Here is a 22,663-nt window from a genome sequence, read left to right on the forward strand (position 1 = left end):
TATATATATATATATATATATATATATATATAAATAAATAATATATATATATATATATATATATATATATATATATATATATATATATATATATATATATATATATATATGTCGTACCTAGTAGCCAGAACTCACTTCTCAGCCTACTATTCAAGGCCCGATTTGCCTAATAAGCCAAGTTTTCCTGAATTAATATATTTACTATAATTTTTTTCTTATGAAATGATAAAGCAACCCTTTTCTCTATGTATGAGGTCAATTTCTTTTTATTGGAGTTAAAATTAACGTAGATATATGACCGAACCTAACCAACCCTACCTAACCTAACCTAACCTATATTTATAGGTAAGGTTAGGTTAGGTAGCCAAAAAAAGCTAGGTTAGGTTAGGTTAGGTAGGTTAGGTAGACGAAAAAACATTAATTCATGAAAACTTGGCTTATTAGGCAAATCGGGCCGTGAATAGTAGGCTGAGAAGTGCGTTCTGGCTATTAGGTACGACATATATATATATATATATATATATATATATATATAAATAAATAATATATATATATATATATATATATATATATATATATATATATATATATATATGTCGTACCTAGTAGCCAGAACGCACTTCTCAGCCTACTATGCAAGGCCTGATTTGCCTAATAAGCCAAGTTTTCCTGAATTAATATATATTCTCCATTTTTTTTCTTATAAAATGATAAAGCTACCCATTTCATTATGTATGAGGTCAATTTTTTTTTATTGGACTTAAAATTAACGTAGATATATGACCGAACCTAACCAACCCTACCTAACCTAACCTAACCTATCTCTATAGGTTAGGTTAGGTTAGGTAGCCGAAAAAGTTAGGTTAGGTTAGGTTAGGTAGGTTAGGTAGCCGAAAAACAATTAATTCATGAAAACTTGGCTTATTAGGCAAATTGGGCCTTGCATAGTAGGCTGAGAAGTGCGTTCTGGCTACTAGGTACGACATATATATATATATATATATATATATATATATATATATATATATATATATATATATATATATATATATATAAATAATATATAAATAATATATATATATATATATATATATATATATATATATATATATATATATATATATATATATAAAAATAATATATAAATAATATATATATATATATATATATATATATATATATATATATAAAAATATATATATATATATATATATATATATATATATATATATATATATATATATATATATATATATATATATATATATAAATAATATATATATTATATAAATAATATAATATATAATATATATATAAATAATATATATATGTATATGTATGTAATATAATATATAATATAATATATTATATATAAATATATAATATATAAATAATATATATATATGTGCAACAGAATCAACTGTAAAAGGTGTGTTGTCCTGGCGGGAGGCGTTCTAGGGAGGGGAAGGACACAGGCCTGGCTGAGGGTTATCTCAGTGCCTCCATAAACAACAGCCTCCAGGCGGGGAGGAGGCCTCATGTGGAGGGGGGGGGGGGGGGTGTAGGGGAGGCTCACAAACCTGCTTGTATTCCAGCAGACTTATAAGTGAATGTGTGCGTCTTTTCAGATGAACGGTGAGTTTGTAGTGATAAACATAATGCACCTGTGAAACTTTGTGTTAATTGTGTGTGACCGGAAACACCTTCTCCCCCCCTCTCCCTAGCCTCCCACAGGCCTCGCCAGCCCACCCAGCTACCCTCTCCCGGCAGCTGACCCGACGACCATCGTCCACCCCACGCCCACTGTCGACCAACGCCCACCATCACCTTCCACGCATCGTCACCCAACGCCCACCGTTAACCCACTCCCACCGACACCCCATGCCCACCGTCACCCCACGCAACCCTACGCCCACCGCCACCCCACGCCCACCGTCACCCCACGCAACCCTACGCCCACCGGCACCCCACGCCCACCGTCACCCCACGCAACCCTACGCCCACCGCCACCCCACGCCCACCGTCACCCCACGCAACCCTACGCCCACCGGCACCCCCCGCCCACCGTCACCCCACGCAACCCTACGCCCACCGCCACCCCACGCCCACCGTCACCCCACGCAACCCTACGCCCACCGGCACCCCACGCCCACCGTCAGCCCACGCAACCCTACGCCCACCGTCACCCCACGCAACCCTACGCCCACCGCCACCCCACGCCCACCGTCACCCCACGCAACCCTACGCCCACCGCCACCCCACGCCCACCGTCACCCCACGCCCACCGTCACCCCACGCAACCCTACGCCCACCGCCACCCCACGCCCACCGCCACCCCACGCCCACCGTCACCCCACGCAACCCTACGCCCACCGTCACCCCACGCAACCCTACGCCCACCGCCACCCCACACCCACCGTCACCCCACACAACCCTAAGCCCTCCGGCTCCCCACGCCCACCGTCACCCCACGCAACCCTACGCCCACCGGCACCCCACGCCCACCGTCAGCCCACGCCCACCGTCACCCCACGCAACCCTACGCCCACCGCCACCCCACGCCCACCGTCAGCCCACGCCCACACACGTCACACGCCCTACGGCTCCCTCACCAGGAAAGGGTGGAAGGACACATGTGGTGGGGTCAAGAGACTGGGTCACCAGTGTGCCAATAAGTGCTTGAAAAAGATAAGTTGAGTCCAGTCCTGTGGTGACTGGACCATTGTGAGTATCATGTTGAGAGCACCACACCCAGTGAGCCAGGACACATTCACCAGTGTTTAGTGACAAAAGGAAATTATACAAGTGTTAAGTGCCACATCAACCCTCCCCCCACCCCCTGAGTGTAGTGCCTCCCCCCCCACCCCCTGAGTGTAGTGCCTCCCCCCCAGTGAGTGTAGTGTCTCCCGCTCCCCCTCCCCCCCGTGTGTAGTGTCTCCCGCCCCCCGCAGTGGGGTGCAGTGTCTTCCGCTCCCCTGCCCCCACCTCCCACGATCAGGTGGTCGCGCCTTCCCCTCCCCGCCCCACTTCCCAGACCGGGTCAGCGCAGCCTCCCACCCCCACCCACCACCTCCACGAGCCCACCCACCCCAGACATGACACTTGGTAAAGGGGACAACCTGGTCCCTCCCCCCCCCCCGGCCAGGAGGGAGAGACAAATACTCCAGTGCAAGGTGAGTCACTTCACCTAAGGGGATGGCAGAAGAGGCCGCTGCCAGCCAGCCAGCTCACCCCTCCCGAAGCCAATCAAAGGAGAGGCACATGCAGCGTTTGTGGGAGCAACATAAGGATCAACTCGGTCTCCAGAGTCATACGCCAGCATGGTGACTGTCCTGGGTCAGGGAGGCCTCCCGTGGGGGAAGGCAGCACTCAGGAGCCTGTTGCACCAGTGCAAATCGCAACAGATTACATTGCAACAGACGACCTGCTAGAGGCAATTAAAGCAACGTCAACCAGGACACTCTACCACATCCCAAAGGTATCTCGTCGATTTGCTGCCGGGAAATACACGGACCTCATCGCAAAAGTCAACAGAGGGTCAAATAACCTTGATGAACCAGATACCGTCAAAGCCTGGCACAATCTGTTACTTTTTGGCAACGCATGCTTGGGTGTACCAGACAGAGGAGGGAAGACACTGACCTCATGCGTCAATAAAGCAATTAGGGATTTTCCTAACGCTGACAACCTAATCCACATTCCCAAAAACACAAAACATCACCGAGGCAGACCAAGTACGACAATCAGTGTGAGAGTTTTCGTGTAACTTGTGAGAAGTTTGGAATAAAATGAAATTGGTATAAGGAATTGAGCTCGGAAAATTTCTAAGAATTTTCTTTATTCCTTAACCTTTATTCCTGTCGTGATATTCAATTAGGTCGCCTGAGGAAGGACTTGCTTAGGTAACACACCAGTGTAGTAAGCAGCTCATTCCTCACTTTGGGACTATGTATGAACAATTGACTAGGCGCGAGCAAACGCCGAGACCCCCAATGAAAATTGAAATCCCCTCCACTAGGCCGACGACCTTCGCCATTCGCCGAAGCGAATCTAACGAGTAGGTCAAGGGCTCTCACAACAATAATTTATTGTTGTGTGGTGCCGTATATTTGGTCCAAAACTCAGAATCAGTCTCAATTTTATTAGTCGAGTGTGAAGAACACTTGCATAACATTATAATGTGTGGGGTGTATCGAAAAGACAGTGTTAACCATAACAACTTAGTTTATTCAATAAAGTACTAAATACTACAACAAAACAAAAAGAAATGTCAATGACGTTACTCGAAATACTTCCTGTGACACTATCAATGACAGCTAGACACCAGCCCCTCGGACTGCATAATGAACTAACTCGAACATAAGCGTGACCACAGAGGAATCAACAAGAAACAAGAACTAACAGATCTATAATCACAATTACAACAAATGACACAGTAGGTTCTGAAACACGTCTCCAGTAACCTCCTAACTGTTCTACGCCTCAGTGCAGTCTACACCTGCAATGGCGGTTGCAATGCAATCAAATCAGTAGTCTCTCAATGACAACAATAACTAATAGTTCACTGGCAACTCTAGCAACCCTTCCTCAAATTACTCATTACGTTAACAGTCCGTCCCACGGACGATCAACAATCAATAACAATTGATTTACGTTAATAACAAAATAGCATTTACGTTAATAACAAGGTAACATTTACGTTAAATTAATAACTCTTACAACTGTCACTAGTAACGCGGAAATTACACAACACTCTACCCGTCGAGCATTCAGTGAGAAAATCCCATTAATCCCTGTATTACCAGACAGCTGATTAATCTCTTTACTAGTTACGTTAATTTACGTTAATCGGTTACTAATCACTCAGCGATGGTAAACTCTGATTTACAATGTCCAAAGTGCTAAGAGAACGGTAATCACTCGTGATTACCTTTAGAGTAATTAATTACTATCCTCAAGATCAATAATTAAACAATTAAAATACGCAACCTTTCACACTGGCTCAGCAATTTACATGAAGGTATGACTTCCGTCTGAGCCTTCCATACTCAGACCAATTCAGGTGGCTAATAACAGTAATTAGCCCCACGTTTATGTTGTTCTAAAATGACGTTACTCCTCCCACGAGTCAATCAAGTGCCGGTACTTCCGGGCAGATAAATAACGACGTTACATTAATGGAACAATGTAGCCTTCGTGTGATCGATCAAACAAGGATCGAGGTTAATTACTTTAACTTCCTGAAACACGTCAATTACCCGGCCCACTGACCGTTAATTACGACAGACAATACTCTAATTCTTATCTGGCTGATGGCTAGGCTCCTCGAGACTACCGTAGCTGCTTGCAGGAAAGTAAATTAACCCAAACGTATTCTACGTTACTCAAATTGTCAAAGAACAATTTCTCTTAAAGCAATGGGCGTTCCCTTGGTTACGTTATATTAATTGCCTCGCAATCACCTCACTGAATACTGGACTTCGATGTCCTACCAGATAACCAGGAGAATATAGGTGTACCCAAGTACTCGTCCACAGCCGAGTTCACCCACGACAATGACAAACCACACTAACAAATCACAGTGATTTATGTTACAATCCGGTTGAAATGACAATACTGCAGAACCTAGTAAAATAACATACAGGACATGAACCCTCTAGAACACTGCCCCACAATGACTTTATTGAACTGCAATCACATACGGTGATGCTCAACACTAGCAACAATCACCATCAAATAACAATCCCTTTGCAATAACACACACGGCAAGTACTCTAATTTCCAAATATTAGAATACTGCACACACTTACTTACTTACTGTTGCAAATGACCCCAGTGCTCTCAATAACCCCTAGAACATAGGTCAATATATATCAATCACCACACAGTAAATAACACAATAACACTGGGCACCGTGACACTACGATTATACACACATATATATATATATATATATATATATATATATATATATATATATATATATATATATATATATATATATATATATATATATATGTATATATATATATATATATATATATATATATATATATATATATATATATATATATATATATATATATATATATATATATAATTACTGCTGACACATGTAGCCTACAGCTATCAAACATTATTGGGAACACTAAGGAGATCTTACACTTCTTAAATCACATGGGTGAGTGATTTATCGATCACGCATGCCGATAAACACTCTCGAGAGTTACCTTACTCGATAGAGCGATGGCGGTCTCTCCAGCCAGCCTCGTCACTCACCAGATTCTACCAAAATTACATTAACACTGCAACCACAATATATATTTATATAAATCACACTTGTCACGGCCCTGGGAACAATACAAGAAATTAAGACCACACTGTGGTACACTCCACAATAATCATTGCCAGGAATCACTGGCGTTACACATACCTGAGCGCTCAGAGTTGGAATTCCACACCTGCAAGACCACACATGGAAATTATATCACTCCGTCCCACGGACGATCAAAAATGAATAATTTACCACAATGGAATAATATAATTATTACATGGACATCCTCTCAGTCCTTGGCTAATCTATGTATGCTCTGTTCCCGTGTGTACCCACACACACACACACACTGTCCATCTGTGTACACCAGACGTAAGTCCCTCTGGACTGACAAGATGACAACAAGGGTGATTATCTCCTCGCCCACACTTCACTCCACCTCCATAGGTGCTGCGTGACAATGTGACGGAACACTTGACCTCGAATTCAAGCTTTTAGAGACTAAGTGATCACCAGAAATACACACATAAGTACTTACTCATTCACACTGCCGGCTACACACCATTCTCATACATCAGGCACCCCGCTTCAGGTGGCTGGCTCGCTCAGGGCAGCGGTAGGCGGTGGTAGTACCTTACGTGGTATTTTTTTTCGTACAATTGGCGCACACTCGAACCCCTCCCACTCACACACTGCTCGGCTCGCACCCTCGACCCACCGGTGAAGTGAAGCGTTCGTACCCAGGTGACGCGCACAACGATAGCGTCTCACACAAACATGGGAAATCTGCCTTAACACTGACACGAATTTCCCCATTCCCATCGACTGCTACAGAGCACTAGCAAGTCTAATCAACACTGGTATGGGATCTACGAGTCTGTTACTGCTCGTATGCACATTCCCCACGATCCCAGATCACTGTACCTCTACCCACTGTACACAATGTCTTTCTCCCCTCCAAGCGACGACTTCGGCCGGATTCTGTGACGACCGCTGTCGTTGGTGAAGCAGGAAGCATCAGCAGTTGAGTAGTCTAGCCACCACGACGCCCTATACTTCAATTTGGCCGAATTGAGTACAAAGAAGCATCTTGACAGAGTGGCAGCTGGGTTCAGAATGATGCTCACATCGACGATCCCTGCATCCTTCTCGAAATAACCAATGAGGGGAAGGCATACAGTGGCCTACCCCTCTCATCCAATCAGCGACGGTGTAGCATAGCCCCTAGGGCAACTCCAGATGGCCGACCAATATGGCGGCTCAAGATGTTTACTAAGATGGCGGCTGTTTCCATGACAACGACTCAAGTGGCTAGCGCGTGGGTGGTCCACAGCTCACCCACGCCTGCGGCCTAGCTGTTCCCGCGCAAAGTTGAGTCTCGCTCCAAGCTATACAAGGAGGTGATGCTATCAGCTCTAGCACTGTCCACAGACGTGTTACTCCGGCCAGGGTAACATTTCTGGACTGCTGATGACTGGGGCTCTCACATGAGCCCAAACACTAGATGTTTCGGTTGCTGGTTACCAAACTTAAGTCCGCCCACTTAACAAGTGCACATTTTTTGCACTATTTTTGCACCAAATTTTTTCTTATGGAATGATAAATCTGTCCATTTCATTATGTATAAGTTAATTTTTTTAAATTTGAGTTAAAACTAATGTAGATATATGACCGAACCTAACCAACCCTACCTAACCTAACCTAACCTAACCAATCTTAACCAAACCAAAACTAACACAACTAAGTCAATACATTATGGTCTTAATATAAAATAATAATAATAATTCAAATAAACTATTTGGAAAAAATTATTGAAAATAAAAAATCATTCGGCCTATTAGGCAAATCGGGCCTTGCATAGTTGGCCGAGAAGTGCGTTCTGGCTACTAGGTACGACATATTCTATATATATATATATATATATATATTGTCACGTGGGGGTGGGCGGTCCGGGGCTCTGCCAACACTCGGCTGCTAGGGGCTCAAAGGGCCCAAATACTCAGCCCCTCCGACTCCCTGGATTCACCGGAGTCTCCTTGGTCACACAAGATAGGACCAACCATGCCCACCTCCGCAGGTCTTTGCTTCCACCACAAAGGGGTGCCACTGATTCACCCTGGAAGCCCTTCAGTCAACCACGGGGAAACTGCTGTTAACAGTTCCGGCCTAGACCCGTGGGGGAGTGAAGGAAGACTCAGGCTTACCTATAACCATAACCTCCCTGAGTCTTGCCTGCCAGACAAAAAAAGGTTGCAGGAACTCCTTTCCCGCCTGTCTTCTCTATCTTCCTCTTAGCAAGGTCGCCAGCTGGGTTGTTATATCTGCACCCCAGCAATGCAGTTCAGTGGGTGTATCATATATCGTTTGTAGCCAGAAATGTATGCTCATAGAGAAAATCACAAATGGAGGCACACTCAAACACAGTAATAAAATGTGTGGATTTACTGACGCAAATTACATGAACACACACACACAATCACAAGTAATACATGAATATGGGAATATGGATAATAAGTCTGGAGATCGTCAGCCTCTTCTTCCACGACCTCCAACACTCCTTCAAATGGGCAGGAAGACCGGAGTCTCACACTCTCACAGGAGGGCCTCTTCACCACGTCGGCACCTCTTCTTCCCTGTCCTGCCATCCATACACACTGTCCTCTCTGACAGTCCTGGACACAAGCTGCCTTGCAGCCTACTCTACTATTAAAGTAATAAAGTCTTGCTGCCACATACACGAGTAAATATTGTGGCCTAACTAGCCTACTCATACAAGGGGTAATGGGAGGGAAAATGATCTACCTTACACTCCTGGCTCACGACGCCTGTCCCTCGATGGTGTGAGGTTCCCACGCTTCCTTGGGTCGATCCTCGACGATCCAGGGCGTTCCACAGGTCCTCAGGTGTCGTGAAGCCTTCGCGTCGTCGCCGTTCCAATCCCTGAGATTCAGCTGCCCCAATCCTGGTTCATCGATGGGCGCTGAGCTAATCACTATTTTTTCCCCACACTCGCCTCTCCCACAGGGCGTCGCTCCTTGTCCTAGGCACGGTGTCGTCCTTCAAAGATTCTCAGTGGATGTGACCCCAGTCACAGCTAGCTTGCTCGCCCCCCTTCCAGACCTCAACGTCCAGCCAGCGGCGCCGCCCAGCGTCGTCGCCGACTATTTTCCAAGTTTGGGCACTTCTCTGCTCACTGAACTTGGTTCCTCTTTTGCTTCCCAGAAGCGCAGGGTCTCCAATAACGGTGGTAGGCTGCGCAGGCCAGCTCAATCCACTGAACAAGGCTTGCAGAGCCTCCAATCCCTGAGAGCAGACCGAGGCGCGTCCTGTCGCTTCCACGGTCAGTACAACTCTGACGTTGGCGCCGCCCGGGGCACTCGGTGACGTCATGGCGGGCCCTGATTTGTCGCCCGCGACCTACGTCGACCAATCCGCGATCGACTAATGTCCCTTCCAAAAGGTCACATCTGCCGTAGGGGATACTGTTTCATTTTATAACAGGGCGCCAATTTTCCTTTATTTACAACTTATAATATAACTTCCATGCCTTAACTGGCAGCCGGTCTGGTCGCCACATATATCATTAGACTCCCTGAACCTCAGAGAATCAGTAGGGAGAGCTGATATGACTCTTTAAGCCGGCAAACGAAAGAAATAGGAGAGGGCACCGTAACATACCCCTCCCCTTAAAATAAGAGTCATATCGGAAGAGCAGCACTCAAGAGGGCAATCTATACTCTTGCTCCCTCCGTTCCTGAAGTGTCACTCCTCCAGTTGGTGACGTGGCTCGTTCCACCTTGCCAGTCACTTGTCTCATTATATCTCCACCTCGCATAGGACCGGGTGTGATGGGTGTTCCCTGAACACCTACAAGAAATCCTCTCTCCGTGGCTACGAGTGTACTCCCACGGCTCGTTACCACTGTAAGATTCAGTGCATGCAGCGCCTCCACCGCGTCGTGCACTCCGAGATAGTCTTGCATTTCCACTGCGTCCTACAGGTACTCCATGTTTCCTCTCATGATCTCTTCTTCGCCAATCTTCTCTCTTCTCGGTTCCTCTTCTCCCGTAGGTGCGTTGTCTCCTCACAGTGGCACTTGTAACCTGTACTCCATCCAGCAGCTTCCTCTCTTCCACACTAGGCTTTTGCGATGGCCCAATGCCCCTCTGGTTAGGCTGGCGCCTACCCTGGGTGTACCTATTCCCTGCTTTCTTCGTATTGCCTTTCCTATACCACTCGCTCCTTCGTTCCCGACGAACATCTTCACTCCTCCATGAGATTCTCTTCCCTGCAGACGTCTTCTTCGGTTCGTGGTTGGGCTCATCCACCTCCCTGTGGCTCACCTCACTACGGTGGTTCATCTTGTACCTAACACTATTCATCTGGCCGGCATAGGGTGCACTGCGTCGTGGGTCCTCCACTCTGCCCCTCACTGCCGTTCGCTCATCCACTGAGCTTACTTTATTCACGTTTCTGTATGGAGGGAGTGCGGTCTGCAGGCTCTTCACCGCCCCAGGCGTTTGTACAGCTGCTCCTCGCCACTCCTCCACACGCATCATCAGGCTTAGTCGGAGGTCCCCGTCGGGGTTTTCCACAACCTCCGACGACCTCTCTGCACTCTCGCCCTCGTTGTCGTCGTCTCTGGCGACGTTTTCCCTGGCGAAGTCGGCTTCCTCACCACCATCTGGAACGACCGATACCTCACCTGGCAGGGTTGTACTGCTGCTTGCAACATAGGCACTCCTGGCCCAATCGGGTTGTATCCTGCCTCCTCCGAGGTCATTACCCAGCACCATCTGTACATGCTCTAGGGGTAACTTAGGGGCTACAGCTACTATAGCTTTCTCGACTCCGCAGTCGGCAATCAGCTGTACTTCGTGAAGTGGCAACCTGTATTCCTCCCCCACACTGCGTATCCTCACCACTCCCACAGGTGAATCATTAAATTCCTTGGGGAGAATACTCCTGGTCACCATACTTATGTCAGCACCCGTATCTCGAAGCACGGCAACCTCCACTGGGTCTGACTTTCCAAACTTCACGTTGGCCTCGAAAACGAAGGGATGTTCACCCAACTTCATTTCCCAACCATTCACGTTGGGTCCACTATAATATGGGGTGTGAACAAACACTCTCTCCTCTTCCAACATTAATCCTACATTCCTTTGGTGCTCCTCACACTCGCGGGCATAATGTCCTCTCACACCACAGTTGTAGCATCGGCTGCCTCCCCTGGGCGGCCACTCGCCAGTCACTCTGGCGGTACCACTTGCAGACGTCCCCTGTGTCCTCCTTGGACTCCCTGTCGTCGTGTCCGGGACTGCAGCACTTGCTCCCGAGCTAGGTCCACTGCTCACAGCTTGGGGCTTCCTCCCCGCGTCCCTTGAGCTCTTGAACCACGTTACTTCATCGGGCACACTACTCTTGGGAGAGTCCCCACTCGTCCTCGCTCCTCCTGAACTCCTAAAGTTCCCTCCCGACCTGGGGTAAGGCGAGTGTCTGGGCGGCCCCTCCCTCCTGATATGTAGTGCCTCCTCCAGCATGTCAGCTCGATCCGCTGCAGCCTTCAGGTCCTTAATACCTGCTTCTCTCAACCTTACTCGCAACTCAGGATGGAGCACTGACATAAACTTCTCCATCACTATCAGTCGTTTGATATCATCCACCGACTCCGCTTCCTCCGCCTTCAACCATCGTAGGAATTTCCGTTCCATATCCCTGGCGGTCTCGGCGTAAGTCTTTCCCGACGCTCTTGTACACTCTCTGAACCGCTTCCGGTACATCTCCGGAGTCAGCCGGAATGAGTGGAGAACCGCATTCTTAATCGCGTCATAATTAGTACACTCCTCTAGGTCCAGCATGTTATAGGCTTCCCGGGCCTCACCAGTCAACCTGCCCTGGACCAGAGCAGCCCAATCATCTTCCGGCCACTCCTTCAGAGTCGCTATCCGTTCAAAGTGTTCGAAGAACGCCTCAGCTTCTTGTGGTTCGAACGTAGGTAAGTCACGTTCCCTTACCTTGAGGTCATCCCGCCGTGCAGGTAGTGAGGGCAGACCACGTTCAACGCGACGCATTTCGACTTCTTTCTTTGCCTTTATCTCCTCCAGTCGCAGTTGTCTCTCTCCTTCTTCTCGCTGCAGCCGAGCTTCTCGCTCCTCTCGCTGCAGCTGCAGCCGTGCTTCTCGCTCACCTCGCTGCAGCTCAGCTGCACGTTCCTCTCGCTGCAGCTCAGCTGCACGTTCCTCTCGCTGCAGCTCAGCCGCACGTTCCTCTCGCTGCAGCTCAGCCGCACGTTCCTCTCGCTGCAGCTCAGCCGCACGTTCCTCTCGCTGCATTTGCGCTTCTCTCTCCTCTCGTCGCAGCTGGGCTTCCAGTTGCATCTTCATTATTTCCAGTTGCAGGCTCCTCTTACTACAGCTGGACCTTCCACTGCTCCCATGTTCACTGTGAATTCTCTCCACACTGGTAGGCGCTTGGGGTGGCCCTAGTCGGGACGGTTCACCTTGCGACGGCTCTCCTCGGGACGGCTCCTCTTGAGATGGCTCCTCTCCCGTCGCTTCCTCTCGAGCTGTGAGCTGTGCCATGATCTCTATCCTTCGCTCCGCTACCTTAGTCGTCCTCAACCTGATCCCAAAGTGGTTTGCCACTTGTTGGAGCTGGGCCTTGGTACACTCTTCCAAAATTCTCTCGTCCCTTGTGTCAATAAATTTCTTTACTTTGTCTTCCTCCATCTCTATATCATTGAGCATACACGACAGCACAGACAAGTTAGTAGGCACTAATTTCACCGTTTCAGTCCCTTAGCCGGTTGAGTAACAGTACCACCGAATTCACTGGCCACACTGTATTAGTACCCTGGCAACACTTGTCTTGAAATTTGGTCCACACTGTAGCTTGCTCCACGCTTCCTGGCGAGGTTCCCAGTTCTTGGCTACTGGGGTTCGAATCCTGGCGAGGTCGCCAGTTCTCTTGTCACGTGGGGGTGGGCGGTCCGGGGCTCTGCCAACACTCGGCTGCTAGGGGCTCAAAGGGCCCAAATACTCAGCCCCTCCGACTCCCTGGATTCACCGGAGTCTCCTTGGTCACACAAGATAGGACCAACCATGCCCACCTCCGCAGGTCTTTGCTTCCACCACAAAGGGGTGCCACTGATTCACCCTGGAAGCCCTTCAGTCAACCACGGGGAAACTGCTGTTAACAGTTCCGGCCTAGACCCGTGGGGGAGTGAAGGAAGACTCAGGCTTACCTATAACCATAACCTCCCTGAGTCTTGCCTGCCAGACAAAAAAAGGTTGCAGGAACTCCTTTCCCGCCTGTCTTCTCTATCTTCCTCTTAGCAAGGTCGCCAGCTGGGTTGTTATATCTGCACCCCAGCAATGCAGTTCAGTGGGTGTATCATATATCGTTTGTAGCCAGAAATGTATGCTCATAGAGAAAATCACAAATGGAGGCACACTCAAACACAGTAATAAAATGTGTGGATTTACTGACGCAAATTACATGAACACACACACACAATCACAAGTAATACATGAATATGGGAATATGGATAATAAGTCTGGAGATCGTCAGCCTCTTCTTCCACGACCTCCAACACTCCTTCAAATGGGCAGGAAGACCGGAGTCTCACACTCTCACAGGAGGGCCTCTTCACCACGTCGGCACCTCTTCTTCCCTGTCCTGCCATCCATACACACTGTCCTCTCTGACAGTCCTGGACACAAGCTGCCTTGCAGCCTACTCTACTATTAAAGTAATAAAGTCTTGCTGCCACATACACGAGTAAATATTGTGGCCTAACTAGCCTACTCATACAAGGGGTAATGGGAGGGAAAATGATCTACCTTACACTCCTGGCTCACGACGCCTGTCCCTCGATGGTGTGAGGTTCCCACGCTTCCTTGGGTCGATCCTCGACGATCCAGGGCGTTCCACAGGTCCTCAGGTGTCGTGAAGCCTTCGCGTCGTCGCCGTTCCAATCCCTGAGATTCAGCTGCCCCAATCCTGGTTCATCGATGGGCGCTGAGCTAATCACTATTTTTTCCCCACACTCGCCTCTCCCACAGGGCGTCGCTCCTTGTCCTAGGCACGGTGTCGTCCTTCAAAGATTCTCAGTGGATGTGACCCCAGTCACAGCTAGCTTGCTCGCCCCCCTTCCAGACCTCAACGTCCAGCCAGCGGCGCCGCCCAGCGTCGTCGCCGACTATTTTCCAAGTTTGGGCACTTCTCTGCTCACTGAACTTGGTTCCTCTTTTGCTTCCCAGAAGCGCAGGGTCTCCAATAACGGTGGTAGGCTGCGCAGGCCAGCTCAATCCACTGAACAAGGCTTGCAGAGCCTCCAATCCCTGAGAGCAGACCGAGGCGCGTCCTGTCGCTTCCACGGTCAGTACAACTCTGACGTTGGCGCCGCCCGGGGCACTCGGTGACGTCATGGCGGGCCCTGATTTGTCGCCCGCGACCTACGTCGACCAATCCGCGATCGACTAATGTCCCTTCCAAAAGGTCACATCTGCCGTAGGGGATACTGTTTCATTTTATAACAGGGCGCCAATTTTCCTTTATTTACAACTTATAATATAACTTCCATGCCTTAACTGGCAGCCGGTCTGGTCGCCACATATATCATTAGACTCCCTGAACCTCAGAGAATCAGTAGGGAGAGCTGATATGACTCTTTAAGCCGGCAAACGAAAGAAATAGGAGAGGGCACCGTAACAATATATATATATATATATATATATATATATATATATATATATATATATATATATATATATATAAATATATATATATATATTTATATATATATATATATATATATATATATATATATATATATATATATATATATATATATATAAAAATATATATATAAATATATATATATATATATATATATATATATATATATATATATATATATATATATATATATATATATATATATATATATATATATATTATTACAGTACGTGAATTGGTGGAGTTGTTGTCGTCGTGTTCCTCCTTTACGGACAACCCAACCCACAACTCAGTAGAGTGCTTATACCTCACTAGGAGATCACCCTTGGCGCTTCTGGCTCTTGGAGAGGGGCTCAACATCACACGTTTAGGGGATGCGGCTCCAACACTTAGCCTCGTTGTCACGTGCACACACCCACTCGAGCCGCTGTGACTCCCCACTCTCTCCTTAGGTGATATGATCCCCTCAATCCCCCTTTGACTTATTAGTATTACCTTCTACCCTGTCCACAGCGGTGGTTCTTGGTTCTTTCTCTCTCTCTCTCTTCTGTACTATTTCATGGGAAGCCTCACTAGGACAAGGGCAAACACCAGCAAATTGGAATACATTTACTGGACAAAGCACATACACAATACATACACACATAAAATAATAATGAATCCTATACTCTATACTATTACAATCAGGTTGCACCCCAACACCATAAGAACTCTATCATCAGCTTATCAAGTGGTATCCTATCTCCTGGTTCACCACCTGATACTATCAACCTCCTCAAGTAGATCAAGTCTACATACACTGTTGCACCATCAGCAAGAGAATATATATATGTATCTATAGATGTGTACAAAGAAAATCAGCATTTGAATGCAATAACATATATCAGTATAAATGTTCATTAATACACAACAATGATCAATCGATCACTCTATCAGTCCTAGAACGAATACATCTGTAGGTAATCCAGCCTACGTCTGTAACTCTAAACTTCAGTATAAAACACTCCTTGACATAAGAATGCAAACAAGCACTCACCTCTCACTGCGTCTTGCACGTTAATGACAACCAAACACTATCAACTCCCTACAAGTAATCCACCAGAACTTCCCTTCCACCTCTGGAAGTTCACTACCCTGATATCTTCAAGTTCTTCCGGGCTTCACTACCAGGATCCTCTGCAGCTCCTCCAGGCTGCTACCATGAAGTTTCCTCGAGCAACTATGGTGCTTCACCACCTGTACAGAAGCACGTGACACTCCTCTTCACTGCTTCTCCTCACAGCTCGAGGTCCTCTGTTCCACTACCTTGGAGTCTCATCAACTACTCCTTCTGTGCTGGCTTCGAAGTTCTCAGCAACTTCTTCCCCAAAGACAAACTTGCAACCCATCGACACTCCAATAAAAATGTTTCCCCTTTAACACATAAACAAAATAATCACACAATATGTTTGCTTCAAACCTCTTTCTGTCCTCTACATACAGTGAGAGTGGACTTCCCCGTTTTGGGTGGGTCCATACTCCACCTCACCCGGCGGCGGTCCTCACTCACGCTGGGAGGGTCTTCCACCGTCAGGAGCCGGGCTCCCTCAGTTGCCTACCAGCGCTCAGAGGGGATGGATGTCGCTCCGTGTTCCTCCCTCTCCACTCTCTTATTTTAGGCTTTCTGCCTTATCAAAACATGTCTAACTTATCAATAAACATTGCTACTGTCGCTGGGCACACGACCAACTACAAGCAATCACTATGAACTGGCTTATATCGTGCTTATCACAGATTGTCTAGTCGAGGGCGCTCCTCCCTCTGACGAAGCTTGGTCAGGGCGCTGCCACGGCCCACAATAATGTCTCTGGGCGGCTTAATACTCTTCTCGTCGACCAGGACTTGAGACCATAACGTTCCCAGCTCCATTCCACAGCTGGTACGTCTGCACACTTCTCTTCTCTTCGAGATATATCACCAGGGGTTCCGTTCTGACGGGAGCTCAACGGAGCGCGGCTTTCCCCCTGCGATGTCTGGCCTCAAGTGAGGTCAAAGCCCTCCAGAAGCGAGCCTCACGCCTCCAGCAAAATGTCCACATCTCCTAGCCAGTCATTTATCTGTTTTCTTCTTCATTGCCCATAATCTCAAATTGTTATTTAAATCCTACCAACTATTTTCCATATGTGTTATCGCCTCTATATATCCTAGACCTTCTGGTTAGGTCAGGCTTGCTGAATAACTCTCAAGGGGGAGACTCGTTTCTCTTGTAGTCTAAGATCACAACAATATATATATATATATATATATATATATATATATATATATATATATATATATATATATATAAATAATATATATAGAATATGTCGTACCTAGTAGCCAGAACGCACTTCTCTGCCATCTATGCAAGGCCCGATTTGCCTAATAAGCCAAGTTTTCATGAATTAATGTTTTTTCGACTACCTAACCTACCTAACCTAACCTAACCTAACCTAAATTTTTTGGCTACCTAACCTAACCTAACCTATAAAGATAGGTTAGGTTAGGTTAGGGAGGGTTGGTTAGGTTCGGTCATATATCTACATTAATTTTAACTTCAATAAAAAAAAATTGACCTCATACATAATGAAATGGGTAGCTTTATCATTTCATAAGAAAAAAATTAGAGAAAATATATTAATTCAGTAAAACTTGGGTTATTAGGCAAATCGGGCCTTGCATAGTAGGCTGAGAAGTGCGTTCTGGCTACTAGGTACGACATATATATATATATATATATATATATATATATATATATATATATATATATATATATATATATATATATATATATCCCGTTACCTAATGTCCCGCAACTCTGATGAGCCTGTCGGTCGCCCAGACGGAATCACGGTGAACCCCTGGAAGAATGGTAGACAGTTGGTGTGGGACTACACTTGCGTTTCAACTTTAGCCAATACCTATGTTGACTTCAGTGCTACACAAGCAGGAGGAGCTGCCAATCACCGGGAAGCGGTCAAGTCACGTAAATACAGAGACCTTGAGCACCACTGCAATTTTGTCTCAATTGCCTCAGAGACACTTGGGGTAAAAGTGCTGCTAGCTTTTTGAAGGAGTTAGGGTCTAAGCAAATCGACACATCTAGAGACCCTAGAGCTGCCAGTTTTCTTTTACAGCGCCTTAGTGTGGCAATCCCGAGAGGAAATGTTCACTGCATCCATGGTTCCTGCCCGCCATCTTAGGAGCTGGAGGAGCTGTTCAACTTGTGACAAGCAGACTTGTACCCTGCATGTAATCAATATTGTAACTTTTTTTGTGTAATTACATTTTCAAATAAAGTTAGATAAATATACACACATACCAAAAGAATACGGGTGGTAGGAGAAGAAAATATCAAAGTGTTCAGTGAGAGTCCACAAGGTCTTCTCTGAGTACTCTTTATTTTCTTCTCCGAGGCTATGGGTCCCTACACTTGCACCAGAGGTGGTACCCCAATTTATATATATATATATATATATATATATATATATATATATATATATATATATATATATATATATATATATATATATATATATATATATATATATATATATATATATATATATAAACTAACTGAAAACTCACACCCCAGGATGATTCCAACGCATACTGCCAGGAGCACTCTGCTGGGGTACAGGATCACTTAACCGCTCGACCAACACGACCGGACAAAAAAGGATGGTAGCCAAGGCTGTTTCCATCCCCCCGCCGGCACTCGGTTGGTAATCTTGGACACAGTATTTTATCAAATCACCTCATTCTTTTGGGCACACGTGAGGAACACAAATGCAAACAAGCGGTGAATTGATAAAATACCATGCCATGTCTCCTTATCCTTCCCTACTATTACCCTCTCCCTTGTCTCCTCGTCCTCCGCACCATCTTTCACTTCCGTCCCCTCGTCATCCCCACAATTCCCCACTCCCTCATCCAATGCCTTCCCAAATGTTCTGATGTTCCCATCAGAAAATTAGGAACATCAAGTGATCTGATGTTCCCATCACTGAAATATAAGAAAAACAGTTTAAAAATTAAATGAAAATATGAAAAAAATATAAAAATAAACTATACTCACGAAATGAACGGTCTGGTAAACAACACAGCTCAATTCCAATGCAATTCACACAAAATAATTAAATCTAAATGAAAATAAATCAAATTCTATGAAAATTCAATTTATCAATGCAATCAGAAACATTGAAATGGAATTGTAACATATCTAGTATAGCATGTGTGTTGCTCTTACAGGCATCAGATGGCTCTGTTTTTCAAGAAAAGCATAGTTTTACCTGTCATAGGTGTTTCATCTTTACTTATACTTACATAATGAACGGTATGGTAAACAACACAGCTCAATTCGAACATCATGTCACACAAAATAATTCAATAAAATATAAAATAAATCGAAATCTATGAAAATAAAATTTATCACTGCAATCGGAAACATTGAAATGAAATTCGTGACATTTAGTATAGCGTTAATGTTGCCATTATGTGCAACAGATGGTGCTGTTTTTCAAAAACGCATGTTTTTACGTGTCACAGGGCCATCCCTGTGGCATCCCTGAGTCACAGGGATGCCACATCTCTATAGTAGGTATATAAAAAGAGGCGCCTATTCGAATGCAACGTTGTGTCAAAATTTCAATGCAATTAGTGAAGAACTTTTGGAGATTACAGTGTGTGTTGCTCTTACGTCCAACAGATGGCATTGTTTAAAAAAAAAAAAAAAAATTTTTCCTGTCACAGGTGAGGCATGTATATAGTAGATATATAAAAAGAAGCGCGTATTCGAATGCAACGTTGTGTCAAAATTTCAAAGCGATCGGCAAAGAGGTTTCAAAAATTTCCCTCACATGAAAAACACATGGAAAAACACAGTTTTTCAGAAAAAGCATGTTTTTTTTTTTACCATCACAGACGTGACATCTATATAGTATGTATATAAAAACCTGATCGGATGCGAATGGAACGTTGTGTGAAAATTTTAAAGCAATCGGTGAAGAACTTTCGGAGATTAGCGGTTTTGAAGAAACGAACATTTCCATTTTTATTAATATAGATATACTAGCTGTACCCGCCACGCGTTGCTGTGGCTCAATCTCGTTAAATGGGAAAGAAAGAAAAGAAAAAATGCACGTTTCTAATATGTTTAATTTCACAATGCTTGTGGGTATACAATATCTGTCTGTGGAGATATAGAGATTGTCTGATTTACCGAATCTAGAACATGCAACATATAATTGTTCACGTGAGAAGCAATCCGTGTCTAGATATAAACTGCACAATTCTAAAGATTGGCCCTGAGCTTTGTTGATGGTGATTGCAAACGCCAATTGAATTGGAAATTATAATCTCTTAAGCTGAAATGGCATATTTTTGGGAATAATAGGAATGGGAGGAATGAGGACATTTTCACCTTTGAAAGATCCTGTCAAGATTGTTGCTTCGGCGACGTTGTTTATTTTTTTACTGCAAGGCGCATGGCCTTGCAAAGTTTTGGCTGGTTGATATTTCGCAACATGATAATTGGCAAACCGAATTTCAATTGACGTACGTGTGTTAGTATCCCTGGCAGATCGAGTGAATTCAACAATTCTGTTGGATAATTAACCGCTTCATCAGCTTCCACAACAGTGTCGACGGGCTTGTATGTGACTGCCTCGCTCTGAATGTTAGACTGAATAATATTGTTAAGTTCGTAGACATCTTTGTTCTTGGCCGCAAGAATAGCTCGTTCACTCAGCCAATCGTGATTCTTATTATTGGTTTGAATATTGGGAAATACTTTTTCAACCAATTCTTCTTTTGACATCACTAAATTCTAGAAGTTATGAGGCAATGAAATTCGTCCTGAGGTCAGATCAACCGGCAAATTTCCATTCCCAATTTTCAGAAATTGATGTGAGAAAATCTCAGCTGATGGATCATTTCGCAGCTGGACACGCATATTTGCAGCTAATTTTAACGTCTTTACGTGGCGCCACAAAGTAGAGTAATTCAGTGTGGCATTTATTTCGTCCGCTGGTGTCAATCGAGGAATTACAGGTAATGTTTGCCTGAAATCTCCTGCAAGAAATATTAATGCGTTCCCAAATGGTCTGATGTTTCCACGCAAATCTTGCAATGATCGATCAAGAGCCTCGAGCGATTATTTGTGGGCCATTGTACATTCATCCCAAAAATAAGTTTGCATTTCTGCAATACGTTTTCCATGCCAGATCCTTTGGAAATGTTGCACGTGGGAATTTCAATGAATTGCATTTTCAATGGCAATTTCAAAGCCGAATGAGCAGTTCTTTCATCTGGTAGCAATATCGCAACTATTCCGGACTATGCAAAAGCTAAGGTTATGCCATTTTGTGATCGAAATACTGCCAGAATCAATCTAATTAGGAAGGATTTACAAGTTCCTCCTGAAGCATCTAAGAAGATTTCTCCAAGCCCGTTATAGACAGTTTGAATTATTTGATTGTAAATGCCTTTTCGCTCAAGCGTTAGTTTAGGAATATTTGATTGCACATACGATAACAGATCTCACGTGGTGTAGTTTTGTTCACGACGCAATTCTACATCGAACGAAGCAGCAGCATAACGATTCGGTGATGGTATTTCCAATTGATTAAGAACTTTGTTCGCGAATTCTAAGCACAAATCTTCAGTCATTATCAACGCTTCATTGTAGATTTTTGCTGTGAAATTCATGTTCACATTTGAATTTTCCTTACGTACTAGACGGATAATATCTTCAGCCATGTGTGATTTATATTTCTTCCATAACTCTGTTGGAGATGAAGGAGAGCAGGCAGTCAATATGATTGCAAACAATGCACAAATTTGATTTGGATGTGACGTGTTGGACGCACATTAATGCACACATCCCAGTGTCGGTCGTTCTCCAATAAATTCCGAGCTTGACATGCACTACGGAAAGTGGCATGTGTTACGCCGCTGACAAATCTCGGTGGCTGGAAAGACGATGGACCGGCCACATTTACCAACAGCTTGCGAAGAAACATTCATCTTGATTGGGATGCACTGTGTACAGTCTGCCTGCCTATCGTAGTTCATTTAAATATGCCAAGTTGTTTGTCGACTCACTCTCCTCGTTTGGGTCGTTCAAATAATTTTCTACTGGGATTCTATGTATAATACGGAGGCACTTCCGAATACAGCTGTGTTTTCGCAAACACATTATTTTGACATAACGTGAAGAAAGCAGTTAACGTTGTAGCCGGTGGATTCATAGCTGTTTGTTGCACATTTGCAGCTGTAAAATAAACATGTTGTCCATTTTCTTATTTTCAAAACAAAAACAAAAAATACTAACAAAATATTTTTATTCAAACACAGATCAATCGTCATAGCTCAATTTCACCTCCAATTGCACTTTTGCAATTGGAGGTGAAATTGAGCTATGACGATTGATCTGTGTTTGAATATAAATATTTTGTTAGTATTTTTTGTTTTTGTTTTGAAAATAAGAAAATGGACAACATGTTTATTTTACAGCTGCAAATGTGCAACAAACAGCTATGAATCCACCGGCTACAACGTTAACTGCTTTCTTCACGTTATGTCAAAATGATGTGTTTGCGAAAATACAGCTGTATTCGGAAGTGCCTC

This window comes from Procambarus clarkii, unplaced genomic scaffold (genome assembly GCF_040958095.1).
Source record: "Procambarus clarkii isolate CNS0578487 unplaced genomic scaffold, FALCON_Pclarkii_2.0 HiC_scaffold_168, whole genome shotgun sequence".
Lineage (NCBI taxonomy): Eukaryota > Metazoa > Arthropoda > Malacostraca > Decapoda > Cambaridae > Procambarus > Procambarus clarkii.